This window comes from Pleurodeles waltl, chromosome 12 (genome assembly GCF_031143425.1).
Source record: "Pleurodeles waltl isolate 20211129_DDA chromosome 12, aPleWal1.hap1.20221129, whole genome shotgun sequence".
Taxonomy (NCBI): domain Eukaryota; kingdom Metazoa; phylum Chordata; class Amphibia; order Caudata; family Salamandridae; genus Pleurodeles; species Pleurodeles waltl.
In genome coordinates, this window is record NC_090451.1 from 342,951,721 (window position 1) to 342,968,983 (window position 17,263).

Genomic DNA, 17,263 nt, shown 5'->3' on the forward strand with positions numbered 1-17,263 from the left:
TGAGACTGGCCTATGTCATGGTGTACATGCATGATACATGTTTGCCTATGACAAAAAAAAGCATTAATGATCCAGACAACAGTACAGTTGGGCACTCAGGGCAGAGGTACATAACCATAACCATGCAGATAACTTTTCCTTCCCAACAATATGTTTAAATCTGGGTACAAAGACTGTCAATAATGGTATTAGGCTTGTGCTCTTAAGTGTGTAGTGTGAATTACTGGAAGATCAAGGTGACTGGGAGATTCCTTCTTGTGTTTCTTTTAAGCTCTCAAGTTACTGTTAGTTGGTGGCTAAAAAAATGTTTGCTGAAAATTAGAGTCAGTATCAGTTCAAATATAGTTTTCTCCCCATTTAGAAGGAAACCTTATGTTATCTGCAACACAGCCATTCACCTCTTGTTGGAGTCAATAAGGTCAGAGGGCAACATGCATCTGTATTCGTAGCCAAGGATGGGGACACCTGCTGTTTCAGATATGTTTGGCAGTGTGCCACAACACAATTTTTACCCCTTGTGGGATTCAATCAGTTCGAAGGAAGAGTTCCGTGTGGACTAATTCTGAGTACTTCTTGCAGTTTCAGATGTGGCTGACAGTGTGCCACATTTGACTTGGCTTGTCTCACTAGGTGCTCCTAAAGAAGGGTATTTCATTTGCAGCTACACTAATGACTTGATGGGAAATGGAGTGTCATTGAAGTGGAGTGTTGCAGATCTTATTTTTATATCACATTGCAGACATGGTGGGAAATATAGTGTCATTCAGAAAGAGTGCTTCAGGTCACATAAAACACTTCACACAGATTATGAAGGATAGCCTCTCAATTAGGATAGGTCTAAATAATTACGAAAGATGGACTACTTGTTGGAAAAAATGGGGGGTAAGGTGGGAGGTTGAAGGGGGCTGATCCAAGTTGTATGCTAAGTTTTTGCTTTAAGTGGTCTGAGGCAACATGTAGCTTGAACTCTACCCAAGGGTATTGGAGTGCTTTACATAAGCACTAGTTACATTACACAACGACACATGTATCTTTGTAGGCACAAGGATATTAGGAGATTTGGCCAGGATATTGATTATTGCTTCTTTTACATAGTATTCTCCGGTAGTACTTCTCAAGGTGTATACCTGGCTCATTTACAGGACTGATTTACAAATTTCTTGATTTATCTATTGTCCTATTTATCTTTACCTTCTATTAATGTGCAATTCACTATAGCTGTCTAACTTGGCCCTGTGTCTGGACCTTTGCACATCAATTTATACTGCAATTCACTCTGCCAAAATGTGAACACATATATTAGTGGCAACAAGGCATTTGAGAGGAACAAACAATGCTGCAGCCATGTGTAAAGATATTTTGATATACCATTTGTCTTCGAGCTGTAAAAATTGATATATCTGTAGTTGTGGGTACCTGGCTGACCTAGTAACATTTAAATGCCTACCAAGCGCTTTTATGTTTGAAAAATAGTGGCACAGGAAATCAAATCAAGTGCCTTACATGCAGAGGACATGGCCATCTTACCCATACTTCCTTTCAAACTTCAAATATGAATGCAAAACACTATTTCATCACAATCATGAAGCGGTCACTAAAATTGACTGTCAGTGGTATTGTGGGTAAGGAAGATTCAGTGTTCTAGTGACTGTGGAAAACCATTTGAGATCACATATCACATGTGGGTTCACCCGTGCCCAGACTTGAAACATGCTACCTCTCAAACTCAGGCAGACCGCATCACTGAAACCTGGCTTTTTGATTGAGCAGCACACAGATGCAAATAGCACCTTGAGACCCTACAGGTGATTAGTCACGCTTTAGAAATCTCTGATTGATTTATGGCAAATTCACCTTGAGTTCCAACAAAGCACTGTGGTGCACATATATGTTCACAATAAGAGGTGCAAAATCACCCTTGATGCAACAAAATCAAAATCAGGAGAGTGGGGATAGTTTTATAAGTGTTGACCAGATTTAGGAGCAATTAAAGATATAGATACAAGATCACATTTATGTGCACAATCATAATTGATGGAGCATCAACAGGGTTGTGTGATCAGCTTTATGAATACTGGTGATTCCATTTCAGTGCATAGATGCTTTGCATGTACTACACCATGTACTACACCATGTAGCACTCACAGCTGCTGCACAGCTAATATCCAATTGGTAATTGAGGTATTGACCTAAAACCAGTTTATGACTGGAAAGGTGGAATGTTTTTTCATTTAAGGGGTTGACAATGGCCTTGAGCTGGCAATTTAGCATGAGCTTCCCAAGGCAAATCTAATTAGGTAGTATCAAATATGTAGGTATTGGTTATCTAACCATTGTTAAATGCATTCCATTACAAAAGAAAAACTTCAAATTTAATGTAGGCATTGCTAGTGTCACAGTTGCAGCTGGGCATTCTTGCTTCAGGTGCGTTGTGCCACTGAGTAACCAGAGGGGAAGGGCCAGGGCAGGTGACGCATTCTAGTTGTTACTACGTGTTCCCCTGTGTTGGCCCACCCCTACCAGAAGCCGTGCTAGTTGCACTTGGGTTTTCTGGGTGGCATAAAAGCTCACTCAGGAGTCTGCCGGTGCCTTAACTCATTCTGTGTAGTGGACATAATAGTTACGTCCCACGGCACAGTGCTCCTGTGCTGAGGATGTAACCATTAGATCCTGCCACCGGAGCTGGGAGGGAGCATTAGCGCTCTCTCCATGCGCTTCCCTCCCACCCCCCCTGGCAGGGATGGAAAGGGAAACCTTCCCCCTTCCACCAGCCCCCCCCAGCCCCCTCTAATGAAGTCAGCACACGATTGCGCGCTGACATCATTAGAGGGTGCCGGTCGTGCTGAAAGCCATTTGCTTCCAGCGCAGCGTTAGAACAGGTGAGTTTCTCCTCCAGCGGAGGGGGGGATTGCACACAAGGAGGCATCGGGGGAAAGGATAGGGTTTTCCTTTCCCTTGATGTCTCTTTGAGCATTTCTGCTGCCTGATCACATTGCGATCGGGCAACAGGAATGCCCACTAGATACCAGGGATTTTATTAAAAAAATTTAATTTTGCTTTATATGTGTCGGGGAGAGGCCCTTTAGGCAAGGGTCACTCCCCTTGGGGGCATTTATTTTGTGGCCATATCTAGGGGGGCAGATCGCCCTATTATTTTTAGGCTGATCTGCCCCCTTGGGGGAAGAAACCACTGGAACGCCAGGGATTTATTTTTATTTGTTTGTTTCTGTAGGGGGCATAGAACTGTTGGCCATTTCTGCCCCCCTTGGGGGCAGCTCGGCCTATTTTGTTTTAGGCCCATCTGCCCCCAATTGGATAATGTGTGTTTGGATGGTGGGGTGTTTGTCAACTGGCAAAGTATTTGCATTTGTGATTATAACAGTTTATTTCTTCTTTTTGTTCTAGTTCAAAGCTTTTGCTTCCTTTGCTGTGGCTCCTTGCAGTTTTGACAGTGGTTGACCTGCGGTTTGCCTAGTTGCATGTTTTAGGTAAGTAAAAACAATTTACTCCTAAAGAGTATTGTTGCCATGCATGAATGACATGTTTGCATGAGGTGTACTAAATGCAGGATTGTGTGTGAAATTGTCCTTAGATTTGTGCACAATGATATTTGTGTTGTCTTGTTTATAATTTGCTTTTCTTTTTTTTTTTTGTGGGATATCCTTGGTAATTGCTGTGTCTGTGCAGAGTAGTTGCTGGTGAGTAGGTTTTTCTGGCAAGTGAGCGGTAGAGTTTTTCAGTACATAACTCTTTGTGATAAAGCCACACTTTGTTTATTACTTATCTTACACAGTGCTGTTTGTTGGTGGTGCATTTGTCCAGTTACTTTTCATAGGAAGGATCATGGCTAGACGCAGGATGACCCCTCAGCAGGTGTTGGTATGCTTTTTGAGTCATTGTCAGATCATGATTATGAGACTGACTCTGCATCTGAGGCAGAGGAGGAAGTGAGAGATTCTGGCAGTGAAGTTTCTGACAGAGAGGAATCTTCTGATGAGGAAGTCACTCTCAGTGCAGATGAAGGGCCTGTTTTAGAGGAGGACACTGATGTGCCAATAGTGCAGCAACCTGGGGCTGAAAGGTTTCCTGTTGGAAGACCTGAACTCTGGGTTGCCCCAAGCACGGAGCAGCCAGAGTTGCCTGCCTTTACTGTCTCCCAGGGTGTAGAGTCAATACGGAGAACTTTTTGCCTGTCAATTTCTTTGAGTTGTTTATGGACGATGTGTTTTTGGAAGAGATTGTTGAGCAGACTAATTTGTATGCGGAGCAGTATTTGAGGAGAAACGCTGCCAGACTTAGGCCACACTCTAGAGCTATCCAGTGGATTCCCACAAATTTGGAAGAAATGAAAAGGTTTTTGGGTTTGACGTTTTTGATGAGGTTGATAAGGAAGCGGTCACTGGCTTCTTATTAGTCTACTAGTCCCTTGATGGCAACGGCTATATTTCCTGCAACCATGAGTCCTCATCGGTATTTGCTTCTTCTTAGGGTGCTGCATTTTGTTCACAATGCTTTAGCCTTGCCACGATATCACCCTGATTCTGACTGTCTTTTTAAGATTAGGCCTGTCCTTGATCATTTTGTAGATCAGTTTTCAGAGGTCTGTGTTCCAGGCAAAGAAATAGCTGTGGAGGAGTCTTAGGTCCTCTTTAAGGGTTGTTTGGTTTTTAGGCAGTACATTCCTAGCAAGAGGGCACAGTATGGAATTAAATTGTATATGCTGTCTGAAAGTAGTACAGGATATGTGTATAATTTCCGGGTCTACACTTGTAGGGATTCCAGTATTGACCCCCCTCGTTGTCCGCCCACTTTTAGAGTTACTGAGAAAATTGTGTGGGAACTTGTTAGACAACTGTTTAAAAAAGGTCACCATTTGTATGTAAATAATTTCTACACTGGAGTGCAGTTGTCCAAGGAATTGTTTTAAGTGGACACTGTTGCTTGTGGCACAATTTGTTGTAACCGGAAAGACTATCCAAGGGAGCTTGTCTGTAAAAAACCTGAGAGGCGACAGAGCAGTGCCTTGCGAAATGATGAGCTGCCAGCTCTGAAATTTACAGACAGGAGGGATGTCTACATGCTAAGTACCATTCATTATGAGAGTAATTCCCCCATGACAGTTTGGGGCCAGGTTGCTGAAGTGCGCAAACCTGTGTGCATTTTAGATTATAATAAGCACATGGGAGGTGTAGATAGAGTTGACCAGAGGTTGGACCCTTACACTGCTTTTCGTAAGTCTTACTTTTGGTATAAGAAGTTAGCAATTCACCTGTTCCTCTTGGCAACTTTTAATGTTTTTATTGTGTTCAAGGATAGGTCTCCTGAGTCAAAGATGACATTTGTGAAATATCAGGAGTCAGTGATAGAGAGCCTTATTGTGGTGGAACAGGCAAGAGTTCCTAGAGAAGCAGTGGTGGAGGATGTGGCTAGATTGAAAGATCGCCACTTTGCTGAGCACATTCCTCCAACGCCCAAAAAAGACTTTCCAGCTAAGAAATGTGGGCCCATATTTATACTTTTTTAGCTCCGCGTTTGCGCCGCTTTTTGATGCAAAAACGGCACAAACTAACAAAATACAATTGCATTTTACAAGTTTGTGCCGCTTTCGCGTAAAAAAAAATGGCGCTAAAAAAGTATAAATATGGGCCGTAGAGTCTGTGCTTGAAGAGGTATCCGGAGGGAGACTCAAATGTACTCCCCAGATTGTCCTTCAAAGCCTGGGCTGTGTGTGGGTGGCTGTTTCAGAAATTACCACACCCAGAAGAATTACTGGGAACTACCGTGAGTGAAAACTGCCTGTTTTATATTTTCATGTGTTCAGTTTTATGGTTGGCATTTCTGTCATGTATTTAGTTAGAGCTTTTGTGTTTGTAGTTTTGTACTTATTTCTAATTTGTTAGTGGTTTCTTTGTTTTAAAAAAAAAGTGATGCCATTGTGTGTGGAATGGCGCTTGGCTGGCCGTATAAATATTAACTTGCTGTTGGCTACTGCAACACACTGCCAGCCAAACGCCAGTCCACACACTCCCATCAGGTGGTGTGATTGCTGTATCAGGCATGTGGGCATATGTAAGTAATGGGCCCTTGAGTGGCGCTGTCTGTCGATGCGAGTGTGGTAATGTGCTGGGGCCTTGGCTGGTGGTGTGAATGGTCTTGTGCATATCATGTATGAAAGGTGTGTCAATGGACTATAAAGCGGTTGGTGCCTTGTCGTGGCTTTACAGCTCACAAGCTGTGAGTCATTGGTTCAGTTTTTTGGCCTTTCAGTTATTAACAGTGCATTTCATTTTTTTGGGAAATCTCTTGTTAATAAAATTTGATTTACTGAACCATCACTCACCCTCATGCCAAATCCAACCAGTATGTGTGGTAAAAATGACAAAAGCTGCTCCACTGTAATCAGGCGTGGCAGCACACCCCAAACAGGCTAGGTGTCTCGGGTGGGACCCCGATGATGAAGCATGCCACCAACTTGGTTGTTGGGTGAGGGGTCTTTTTAACATGACCTAAGTGCGTTTCTTTTCACAATTTTAGTGTTTGGAACATCACATAAGTACGTGGACACATCAAAATGATCTATTGCAAAACTACCTGTGTTTCGGGGGCACGTAAGTTTTTGGTCCCAGGTGCGGCCTTCGTCTAGGAAAACCTACCAAACCCAGACATATTTTAAAACTACACACTCCAAGGAGTCCAGGGAGGTGTGGCTCGCCTGGATCCCCCAACATTTTCTTACCCAGATTCCTCTGCGAACCTCAAAATATTCTTTAAAAAGCATATTTTACTCACTTTGCTTTGTAGGATCACCACTCCGGCACAAATTTCCTACCACCCAGCATTCTCCTCTGTCTCCCAAGTAAAATGATATCTCACTTGTGTGGGTCCCAAAGCAGAGTCAGCCTAAAAGATGCATAAAAGAAAAATATGTGCTTACCAACTCGATGTGCTATCCCCTCAATCTCTACAGGTTTTGGGCATTTTTCTGTTGCAGGCACCTGGGCCACCCAAACAAGTGAGGTATCATTTTTATTGGGACACTTGGGGGATCACTGGGTGGCAGGAAATTTGTGGTTCCTCTCAGATTCCAGAACTTTCTGTCACCGAAATGTGAAGAAAAAGTGTTTTTTGTAGCCAAAGTTTGAGGTTTGCAAAGAATTCTGGGTAAGAAAAAACTGGAGGATCAATGCAAGTCACACTTCCCTCGGGTGTCTAGTTTTCAGAAATGTTTGGTTATGGTAGGTTTCCCCATATGGCTACTGAGCCCAGGACCAAAAACGTAGGTCCCCACCCAAAAAAAAAAAAACAGTTAGTTTTGTATTTGATAATTTTGATGTGTACACATTGTGTTTTGGGGCATTTCCTTTCGCAGGCACTAGGCCTACCCACACAAGTGTGGTACCATTTTTATCTGAAGACTTGGGGGAACACTGGGTGGAAGGAAATTTGTGGCTCCTCTCAGATTCCAGAACTTTCTGTAACTGAAAAGTGAGGAAAAAGTGTTTCCTTAAGCCAAATTTTGAGGTTTGCAAAGAATTCTGGGTAACAGAACCTGGTGTGAGACCCACAAGTCACCCCATCTGTGATTCCCCTACGTGTCTAGTTTTAAAAAATGTACATGTTTGGTAAGTTTCTCTAGCTGCCAAATGAGCTAGAGGCCAAAATCCACAGGTAGGCCCTTTGCAAAAAACAGCTTTGTTTTCTTTGGGAAAATGTGATGTGTCCACGTTGTGTTTTCGGAATTTCCTGTCGCGGGCACTAGGCCTACCCACACAAGTGAGGTACCATTTTTATTGGGAGACTTGGGGGAACGCTGGGTGGAAGGAAATTTGTGGCTCCTCTCAGATTCCAGAACTTTCTGTCACCAAAATGTGAGGAAAAAATGTTTTTGAGCCAAATTTTGAGGTTTGCAAAGGATTCTGGGTAACAAAACCTGGTGAGAACCTCACAAGTCACCCCATCTTGGATTCACCTAAGGTTAGTTTTCAGAAAATACACAGGTTTGGTAAGTTTCCCTAGGTGCTAGCTGAGCTAGAGGCCAAAATCCACAGCTAGGCACTTTGCAAATAACAGCTCTGTTTTCTCTGGGAAAATGTGATGTGTCCATGTTGTGTTTTGGGGCATTTTCTGTCACGGGCACTAGGCCTACTCACACAAGTGATGTACTTTTTTTATTGGGAGACTTGGGGGAACGCTGGGTGGAAGGAAATTTGTGACTCCTCTCAGATTCCAGAACTTTCTGTCACCGAAATGTGAGGAAAATGTGTTTTTTAGCCACATTTTGAGGTTTGTAAAGGATTCTAGGTAACAGAACCTGGCGAAAGCCCACAAGTCATCCCATCTTGGATTCCCCTAGGTGTCTAGTTTTCAAAAATGCACAGGTTTGGTAGGATTCCCTAGCTGCCGGCTGAGCTAGAGGCCAAAATCACAGCTATGTACTTTTCAAAAAACAGCTCTGTTTTCTTTGGGAAATAGTGATGTGTCCATGTTGTGTTTTGGGGCATTTCCTGCCGTGGGCACTAGGCCTAACTATACAAGTGAGGTACCATTTTTATCGGGAGACTTGGGGGAACGCTGGATGTAAGAAAATTTGTGGCTCCTCTCAGATTCCAGAACTTTCTGTCACCGAAATGTGAGGAAAAAGTGTTTTTTTAGCCAGATTTTGAGGTTTGCAAAGGATTCTGGGTAACAGAACCTGGTGGGAGTCCCACAAGTCACCTCATCTTGGATTCCCCTAGGTGTATAGTTTTAAAAAATGCACAGATTTGGTAGGTTTGCCTTGGTGCCGGCTGAGCTAGAGGCCAAAATCGACAGCTAGGCACTTTGCAAAAAACAGCTCTGTTTTCTTTGGGAAAATGTGATGTGTCCATGTTGTCTTTTGGGGCATTTCCTGTTTGGGCACTAGGCCTACCCACACAAGTGATGTGCCATTTTTATCGGGAGGCTTGGGGGAACACAGAATAGCAGAACAAATGTTATTGTCCCTTGTCTTTCTCTACAATTTTTCCTTCCAAATGTGAGACAGTGTGTGAAAAAGACGACTATTTGACAAATGCCTTGTGATTCACATGCTAGTATGTGCACCCCGGAATTCAGAGATGTGCGAATAACCACTGCTTCTCAACACCATATCTTGTGCCCATTTTGGAAATACAAAGGTTTTTTTGATACCTAGTTTTCACTTTTTATATACCAGCAAATGAATTGCTGTATACCCCGTATAGAATGAAAACCCATTGCAAGGTGGTGCTCCTTTATTGGCACTGGGTACCTAGAGTTCTTGATGAACCTACAAGTCCTATATATCTCCACAACCAGAAGAGTCCAGCAGACATAACGAGATATTGCATTAAAAAATCTGACATCGCAGGGAAATGTTACAGAGTAAAAACGTGGAGAAAAATGTATGTTTTTTTACCTCAATTTCATTTTTTTTCTTTATTTCAGCTGTTATTTTCTGTAGGAAAACCTTGTAGGATGTACACAAATGACCCCTTGCTATTATGTTCAGAAATGTTTAGCTTTCCAGGATCCAGCATTGGTTTCACACCCATTTCTGTCACAACTGGAAGGAGGCTGAAAGTATAAAAAAAATAGCAAAAATGGGGTGTGTCCCAGTAAAACACCAAAATTGTGTTGAAAAATGTGGTTTTCTGATTCAAGTCTGCCTGTTCCTGAAAGCTGGGAAGATTGTGATTTTAGCACCGCAAACCCTTTGTTGATGCAATTTTTAAGGAAGAAACCACAAGCCTTCTTCTGCAGCCCTTTTCCCATTTAAAAACAAAAAACGAAATATTTGCTGTATTTTGGCTAATTTCTTGGTCTCCTCTAGGGGAACCCACAAACTCTGGGTACCTCTAGAATCCCTAGGATGTTGGAAGAAAAGGACGGAACTTTGGAGTCGATAGCTTATGTGGACAAAAAGTTATAAGGGCCTAAGCGTGAAGTACCCCAAATAGCCAAAAAACGGCTTGGCACAGGAGGGGAGTAATTTCGGTATTATGTCACTTTCTTTAAGGTTCCATAATTTAAGCACCTATGTATTAATGGGCAACGGGGGGGTTTGAAAAATTAGAACACGTGTTTTTTAAATAATTTAGCATCCTATATTACTTCTTTCTCTCAGGATTAACTCAACATGTATTGGGTTCCTACCCCCAGATACAAGTGGAAAAGTGGGAGGTCTTAGGTTGGACGCACACACTATCAGTTGTCACGATATTTTGAGTCATTCATGATTTAGAAGTACAGGCTCTAAAAGTCTGCCATACTTTGTTCCTAGATACATGATGACCCCAGAACATGGAAGGGGTCTCTGGTGTCACAGATTGATGCAGTTACCTTCATGGGACCTGGAATGCCACCTCTGTGCTTTCCTCGGAGTACTGTCATCCAGTGCTTAATTTGTAAATAAAAACGTGCCGTGCCCAAAGCCCTCCTCTTAAACACGGGGCTGCTGCAATTAAATGTGGGAACACGGAGGCGGCGTAATCCTGAGGCCATCTCGGGCCTCTTCAATCTATTTAAAGCCACTCCCTGCCCCGTCAGCTCACTCTAGCAGTTTTCTACTGTCTCCCTTTGTGGCGCTTTTTCGTTTTTTCCTTTCCTCCGTCTTTCTCATACGTGTCTTTTGCTCGTAGATAATGCTTGAGGCAGAAGAATAAGCGCCGGCCCTCAAACAACAAGCACAAATTAAGCACTGCTGTTATCACTTAGAGGGTTTTTCCGATTCTCCGGTAGTTTCAGGGCTCTAAGTGGCATAGGGAATCAGAAACTGTAATGCACGTTTCGCTCCCACAAGATTGCACAGCCAGTGTCTGCAAAGGTTATGCTCAGGCGTTACAGCTGGTAGCGTGTAAACACATAAAAGGGGTTTATTGATTAAGCACTTCCTGGAATACCTGCTTCTCTAATAATATTGCCCCGTCAATTTGAAATGTAAAACTTTTCTAATCATCCCAACATGTTTTGTTTTCTGTAGCACTGTCTGTTTCTTGTAATGCAACAGTGTTATGCCAGCACATTTGTCACAGGCAAAGTTTAATGAACATCTTTCCTATTTGTATTTGTTGTTCATTTTGTTAATGTTGTATTTGCATTACTATTTCTAGGAAGATAACATTGGGTAAGATTTGCCTTTGTTGATTTCTGCCCAGTTAATTTATGTTCTGGTGAGTACTTTTTTCTGAATAAGGCTTCCTGTGCATTTAAATGTAGGTGTATGGTCAAACCAACAGTATTGCATTGATTTGATGAGCTGGCTAGTCGTTAGCTTGCTTTAAAAACATGTCTGTGCACATTCCTTGAAGTAGCACCTGTTGTGCACAGGTCCTTACATTTAATTGCCAATGTTCCTTTTAATTAGAATAAATGTTTGTGTTTACTTTTTAGATGTATTTAGGTTCCTAACTTATACTTGTAAATTAGGGTAATGACACAGACTAATTGGACAATTTGTCTGTGTTATAACTAATTTCACTGTTTTTAGGATTTAATTGGATTGCGCTAATCAGTGTTTGATTTATTTATGATAACTGTTTACATTCAGGGGAAAAATAGTTCTGAAAACACAGCTTAACTCTATACCGAACTGTTGAAAATTGTATGAAAAAGTAGCTTCCAGTCAATTAAACTCAATAGCAAATTAATGATGTCTTTATAATGGGCGATTCACATTCTACCAGGAATTGGGAAGACATTGGTATAGTTCATAGATGCACCACAGTCCCATTAATGGAGTTCATGAGAGCATTCCTAGTACCTGAGACACAACTCAAATTAGGGATCAGCATTGTCTCACGCATCCTTAGTGAACTTGGAGATAGTTGGCAAACTTTAGACTTGTTATTGATTGCAAAGGTACCATCCTATTTCATGCTTTTTCCACCTTGCCTTCTTAAACTTTGTAATCTTTGTAAACTTCAACTAGAAAAGCTTCATGAAGTTGCTAAGAAACGAGGCCATAACTTCACCTATTCCCAATTGTAAAGGAAAAGGTGATGTACTACAAATAAATATGAATTCACATCTGCAAACATTTCAAAAGCTGCCTGTTTTGTGAACAATGGAGTGAGAATGTGTGCTTGAAGGATCCATTTGAAATAATCCTAACACAGACCTCTAGTGGACCTCACATATAGGGGCAGATTTAAGAAACGTGGCGCTGTACCCAGTGCAGCACCATTTTTCTTGCTCCCCTTAGCACCCCTCTACTGCCACCATTTGTGCCCCATCTTCAAAATACGGCGCACCATTACGCAGGATAGGTGGCAATAATGTTGACATTTTTTACGCTATTGATGTACAGTTCAAGTTTAGTGCCAACATTTTGGCGATAATCCTGAACAGTACATAGGGGCCCATTGTAACCAATGGTGTGACCACATTTAATGCCTGCTCTGAGCAGGCATTCAAAATGTAGAAAAAAATGGTGAAAAGAATTGTTTTCGATTTTTTCGCACCATTTTTTAGGCCCCCCTAATTGGGAAACACCCTCCTTGCATACGTAATGCCTGGCACAGGCATAATGTGGCACAAGGGGTTACAAAGTGGCGCAATGTATGCATTGCGCCACTTTATAAATCTAGTGCAGCTATTTTGGCCTCATTGGGCCACATTAACATAAGAAATATGATGCTAATATAGTGCAAGGAGGCACTAGGCCCTCTTAAATCTGGGCCTTAGTTCAGGATATTGGATTCTGCGATTCTCTAGGTGGAATTCTGTCCCCGAGGAGTTACAACCACACCCAATTGTGATGAAGTCTGCTTGTGTGTGTTTCCCCAGGGAAATATTAATAGACTTCGAATTGCAGTTAGTGACAGAAACATAAACCCTATTAGCTTTCGAACATCTATGAAATTTACCATTCTCAGTCAAATGGGCTGGTTAATGGATTAAAAAACTTCTAAAAAATCTGATAACAAATATGGCACAACAATGAAATTATCTTCTAAACCAAATTCTTGTTGCTGTTATGAATTTTCACAATTTGATATAGCCCATGTGAACTGTGTAGGACAAAAAAATGTGAGAACCTAAATGTTAAAAGCTTTATATTTATAGAACATGCACAACCAAATTACCACTGTTCTTTTTCTCGTAAAGACACACTTTTTTGACCATTCAACAATTAGGAAAGTAATGCTGCTTAAAAACATTCTAGACTGTATTCTTCTTAGATAAGTAATTATAGCCTTTTGCTGATAGGTATATAGGTTGTTAAAGGGCCCTGAACCCAGGTTATTGGCCCAAGCCACAGGCGAGTGTAGGAGGCTGGCCTGGTTTGTCATGGGTACCTAAGGTACTTACACCTAATACCAGGTCCAGTTATCCCTTATTAGTGAAATGTAGGCAGTGTTCTAGCAGCTTAGGCTGTCTAGGGGTAGCTGTAGCAGAGCAGCCAAGGCTGAACTAGGAGACATGCAAAGCACCTGCAATACCACTATAGTTACACAGTACCTATACACAATAAAGGACAATACTCAGTGTTACCAAAAATAAAGGTGCTTTATTTTAGTGGCACAAGGCCAAAAATATCTTAGAGGCAATACTCCTCCTGGAGGTAAGTATTATACACAATATATACACCAGTAAACACAATCAGGTAAGTAAACAGTCACAGAATAGTGTAAACAGTAGAAAATACAATAGATTGCAATGGGCCCAGGGGTAACACAAACCATATACTAAAATAGTGGAATGTGAATGTCGAATTCCCCCCTAGGCAAGTGTAGTGTGTAGAGGGGCATGGGGAGTGTAAGAAAACACCAAAGGTAAGTAAAGTACCTCACCCCAGAGCCCAGGAAAGCAGGAGTAAAGTACAGCAAGTTTCCTCAGAACATACTACAAGTCGTGATGAAGAATTATGCAAGAACCAAGCATGACTGCAAGCAATAAACAATGGATTCCTGGACCTGAAGACCTGTGGAGAGAGGAGACCAAGTCCAGAAGTTGAAGAAGAGTCCAGGAAGAACAGGAGCCCCTGCCAACTTGGAAGAAGGTGCAAAAGTGGATTCTCTGGTTGGAAGAAAAATACAGAAATGCACCAAAGAAGAAAGCTGTGGGTTCCTGCTTGGTGCAGCTGATGTCCCACGTCGATTTGTGGGATGCAGGCTGTTTGCGTCACTGGATTCTGCCAACAAGCCTTGGTTCAAGCAAATATGTGGTTTGTGTCAAAGAGCTGCTGCCTGGACCCAGGAGGTACCTGGGGGTCTTAACGCAAACTGAGGAGACAGAGGAGGCTCTCAGCACTTCAGAGAGCCCTGAGAAGACCAGGCAGCACCCACGGGATTCCCAGAACATGGGGACAAAGAAGATGCAAAGTGCACTTGTCGCAGCACTACACTGGAGGGTCCCACGCCACCAGAGAACAACTCTGGGAGCTGTGCATTGCAGGTTGGAGTGCTGGGGACCTGGGCAATGCTATGCATGAAGAACTTTTGGAAGAAGCGCACAGAAGCCCATGGAGCTGCAAAAGACACAGTGCACAGGGGTACTGTTGCAGCATGGAGAGGCAAGCTCTTACTCCACAAAATTTGGACAGCTGGACCTTTAGACAGTCTGGGTCACTTTGGTCCACCACCTCCGTTCCAGGAATCACACTCGTCAACAGGAGAGGAGTCCTAGAGTACCGGTTGTCATTGCAGAGAGGTGACTGCTGAAGCAGGGAAGTGACTCCGTCACTCCACTGGAGATTCCTTCGGTTCTTCTGGTGCAGGGTGAACACAGGCAGTCATAAGAGCATGCACACCTTGGAAACTGTTGCAATTGCTGGCTGGAGCTGAAGTTGCAGGTCACAGAAGTCTTCCTGGATACTTTGTTGCAGTTACAGCGGTTCCTGGAGCAGTCTGCGGTTGATCCGATGGTCAGAAGCTGAAGCAGAGGATGCAGAGAGTCCTGGAGGAATCTTGCAAACCGAATCTGAGGAAACACCCAGAGGAGAGACCCTAAATAGCCCTGAGAGGGGGATTGGCTACCTACCCAGGTATGCACCTATCAGGAGGGGTCTATGTCGTCACCTGCTGGCACTGGCCACTCAGATGTCTCCAGAGGATCCCCATACCTTGGAATCCAAGATGGCTAACACCAGGGACACTCTGGAGGAGCTCTTGGCACCACCTCTGGGGTGGTGATGGACAGGGGACAGGTTTCATGCCAGAGCAGGGACTGGGGGTCCCTGAACTAGTGTAGACTGGATTATGCAAGGAGGGCACCGTTTGTGTTCATCAAAGCATTTCCAGTGGCTCTGGGAGGATATCCCTCCCATGCCTGTAACACCTGTTTCCAATAGGAGAGGGTGTAACACCCCTCTCCTAATAGAAATGTATTGTTCTGCCTTCCTGGGATTGAGCTGCTCAATCCCCCGGAAGGCAGAAACCTTTCTGTGAGGTGGCAGCCGCTGGGGCTGCAGTGGAAACCTTGAGGGCTAGTTTGGCAGTCCTGGGGGTCCATGATGGAGCCCCCAGGGTGCATCGGATTGGCCCCCCAGTACCAGAGTTGGATTGAGGGGTCAATTCCATGATTTTAGACACCTCACATGGCCATATTTGGAGTTACCATTGTGAAGCCACATATATCTATTGATATGTATGTAGTGTACGCTTATAATGGTGTCCCCGCGCTCACGAAGTCCCGGGGAACAGGCCCTGTACAACGTGGGGGCACCTTTGCTAGTGCAAGGATGCCCTCACACACAGTAACTTTCACCTAGCCTTCAGTAAATGAATGTTAGACATATAGGTGACTTGTACGTTACTTAGTTCAGTGAAACATGGCTGTGAAATAGTGTGTGCACTATTTCACTCAGGCTGCAGTGGCAGTCATGAAGAAAGGTTTGTATGAACTCCTTATGGGCAGCCCATAAGAACCTCCTGGAACGCCAATGCCCTGTGTACTTACCTACCATATACTAGGGACTTATGAGGAGGGGGGTCCAGTGTGCCAATCAGAACTGGAATATGGGGTCACTAGACTGTAGTGACAAATGTGGTATGTAGAGAGAGCATAAGCACTGGAGTTCTGGTTAGCAGAACTTCAGTGGCACAGTCAAGCATACTGACAACACATATAGGCCTCACTATGAGCACTGGGGACCTGGCTAGCAGGAACCCAGTCAGACATGAAGAACACACTGACAAATAGGGTTTAAACTATGAGCACTGGGGTCCTGGCTAGCAGGATCCCAGTGAGACAGTAAAAACACACTGACAAACAGGCCAAATATAGGGGTAACCATGCTAGAAAGAGGCTACTTTCTCACAGTGAGGGCCCATAATGAGGGAGAGGGCCTTTAAGAACCAGTATAGCCTGAGGCAGAAGGTCTATAAGGCGATTAGGACCTTTCACCCAGCCGTGGTAGGGAGATCAACTTTAAAAATAGAGAAACAGAAAGATAAATATTTAAATATTGGAGCAGAAGGCTTATACTAGCCTTATAAGCCTGTAGCTACACTCTTTCTAACATGTTTTTGATAGTGAATGATGCAATTGCACTCATGTCTCCAGTCCTTTTGGACGAGATGCTCAGTGGGTGCTTTCTTCCAATTGTCCATGGCTGCTGCCTCAAGTCCCAGTGTCTAGCCAAAAAACACAACCAAGAGAGAGCTCTTCTCCTTGCACAAGACCTTTTAAGTGGGGGCTGACGTTTCCAACAGTGAGGCACCTCTGATCCATCCTGAAGTGCCACATTATCTCTCTGCCCCGTCCCACTCCTACTGCTTAGCCTGCTGCGACATTTCAAGATTACTGACAGGGTCGCTCCTACCAAATCTGCATTGCAGCAACCTTATCTCAAAAGGCAGACACTGGTGGTAAACATGCACAGTCCGTTTACCATGAGTTTACAGTGGATGAGTCACAGGTTATGAGGCTTACGCACAGTAAAACATAAAAAAACACATGATCAAAAAGTGAAAAAATCTTGACGGATTAGATGGGCAGAACCCATTGTTTTACATTATGGTTTGGGAACAATAAAACCAGGCCTAGCATCTGCTGTCGAGGAATCCGAGGGCAATAAATCCAGGTCCTTGTTCAATTAACTGATATACAAACTCAGCAAGATAGTGGCCATCATGATTTGAGCTGATTAGTGAGCTGCACTTGCTCTTTTGCCCACATCAAAGAGAGCCAGAGGTGTTTCTACCTCTGCTTAAACAGTAGTACTCTTGGTCTGTACCCATTGGGGACATAATCTACAGCAGTACCGAAAACAGTTGATAAAAACCATGATAGATGACCTCATTTTTATTGTGACATATTGATA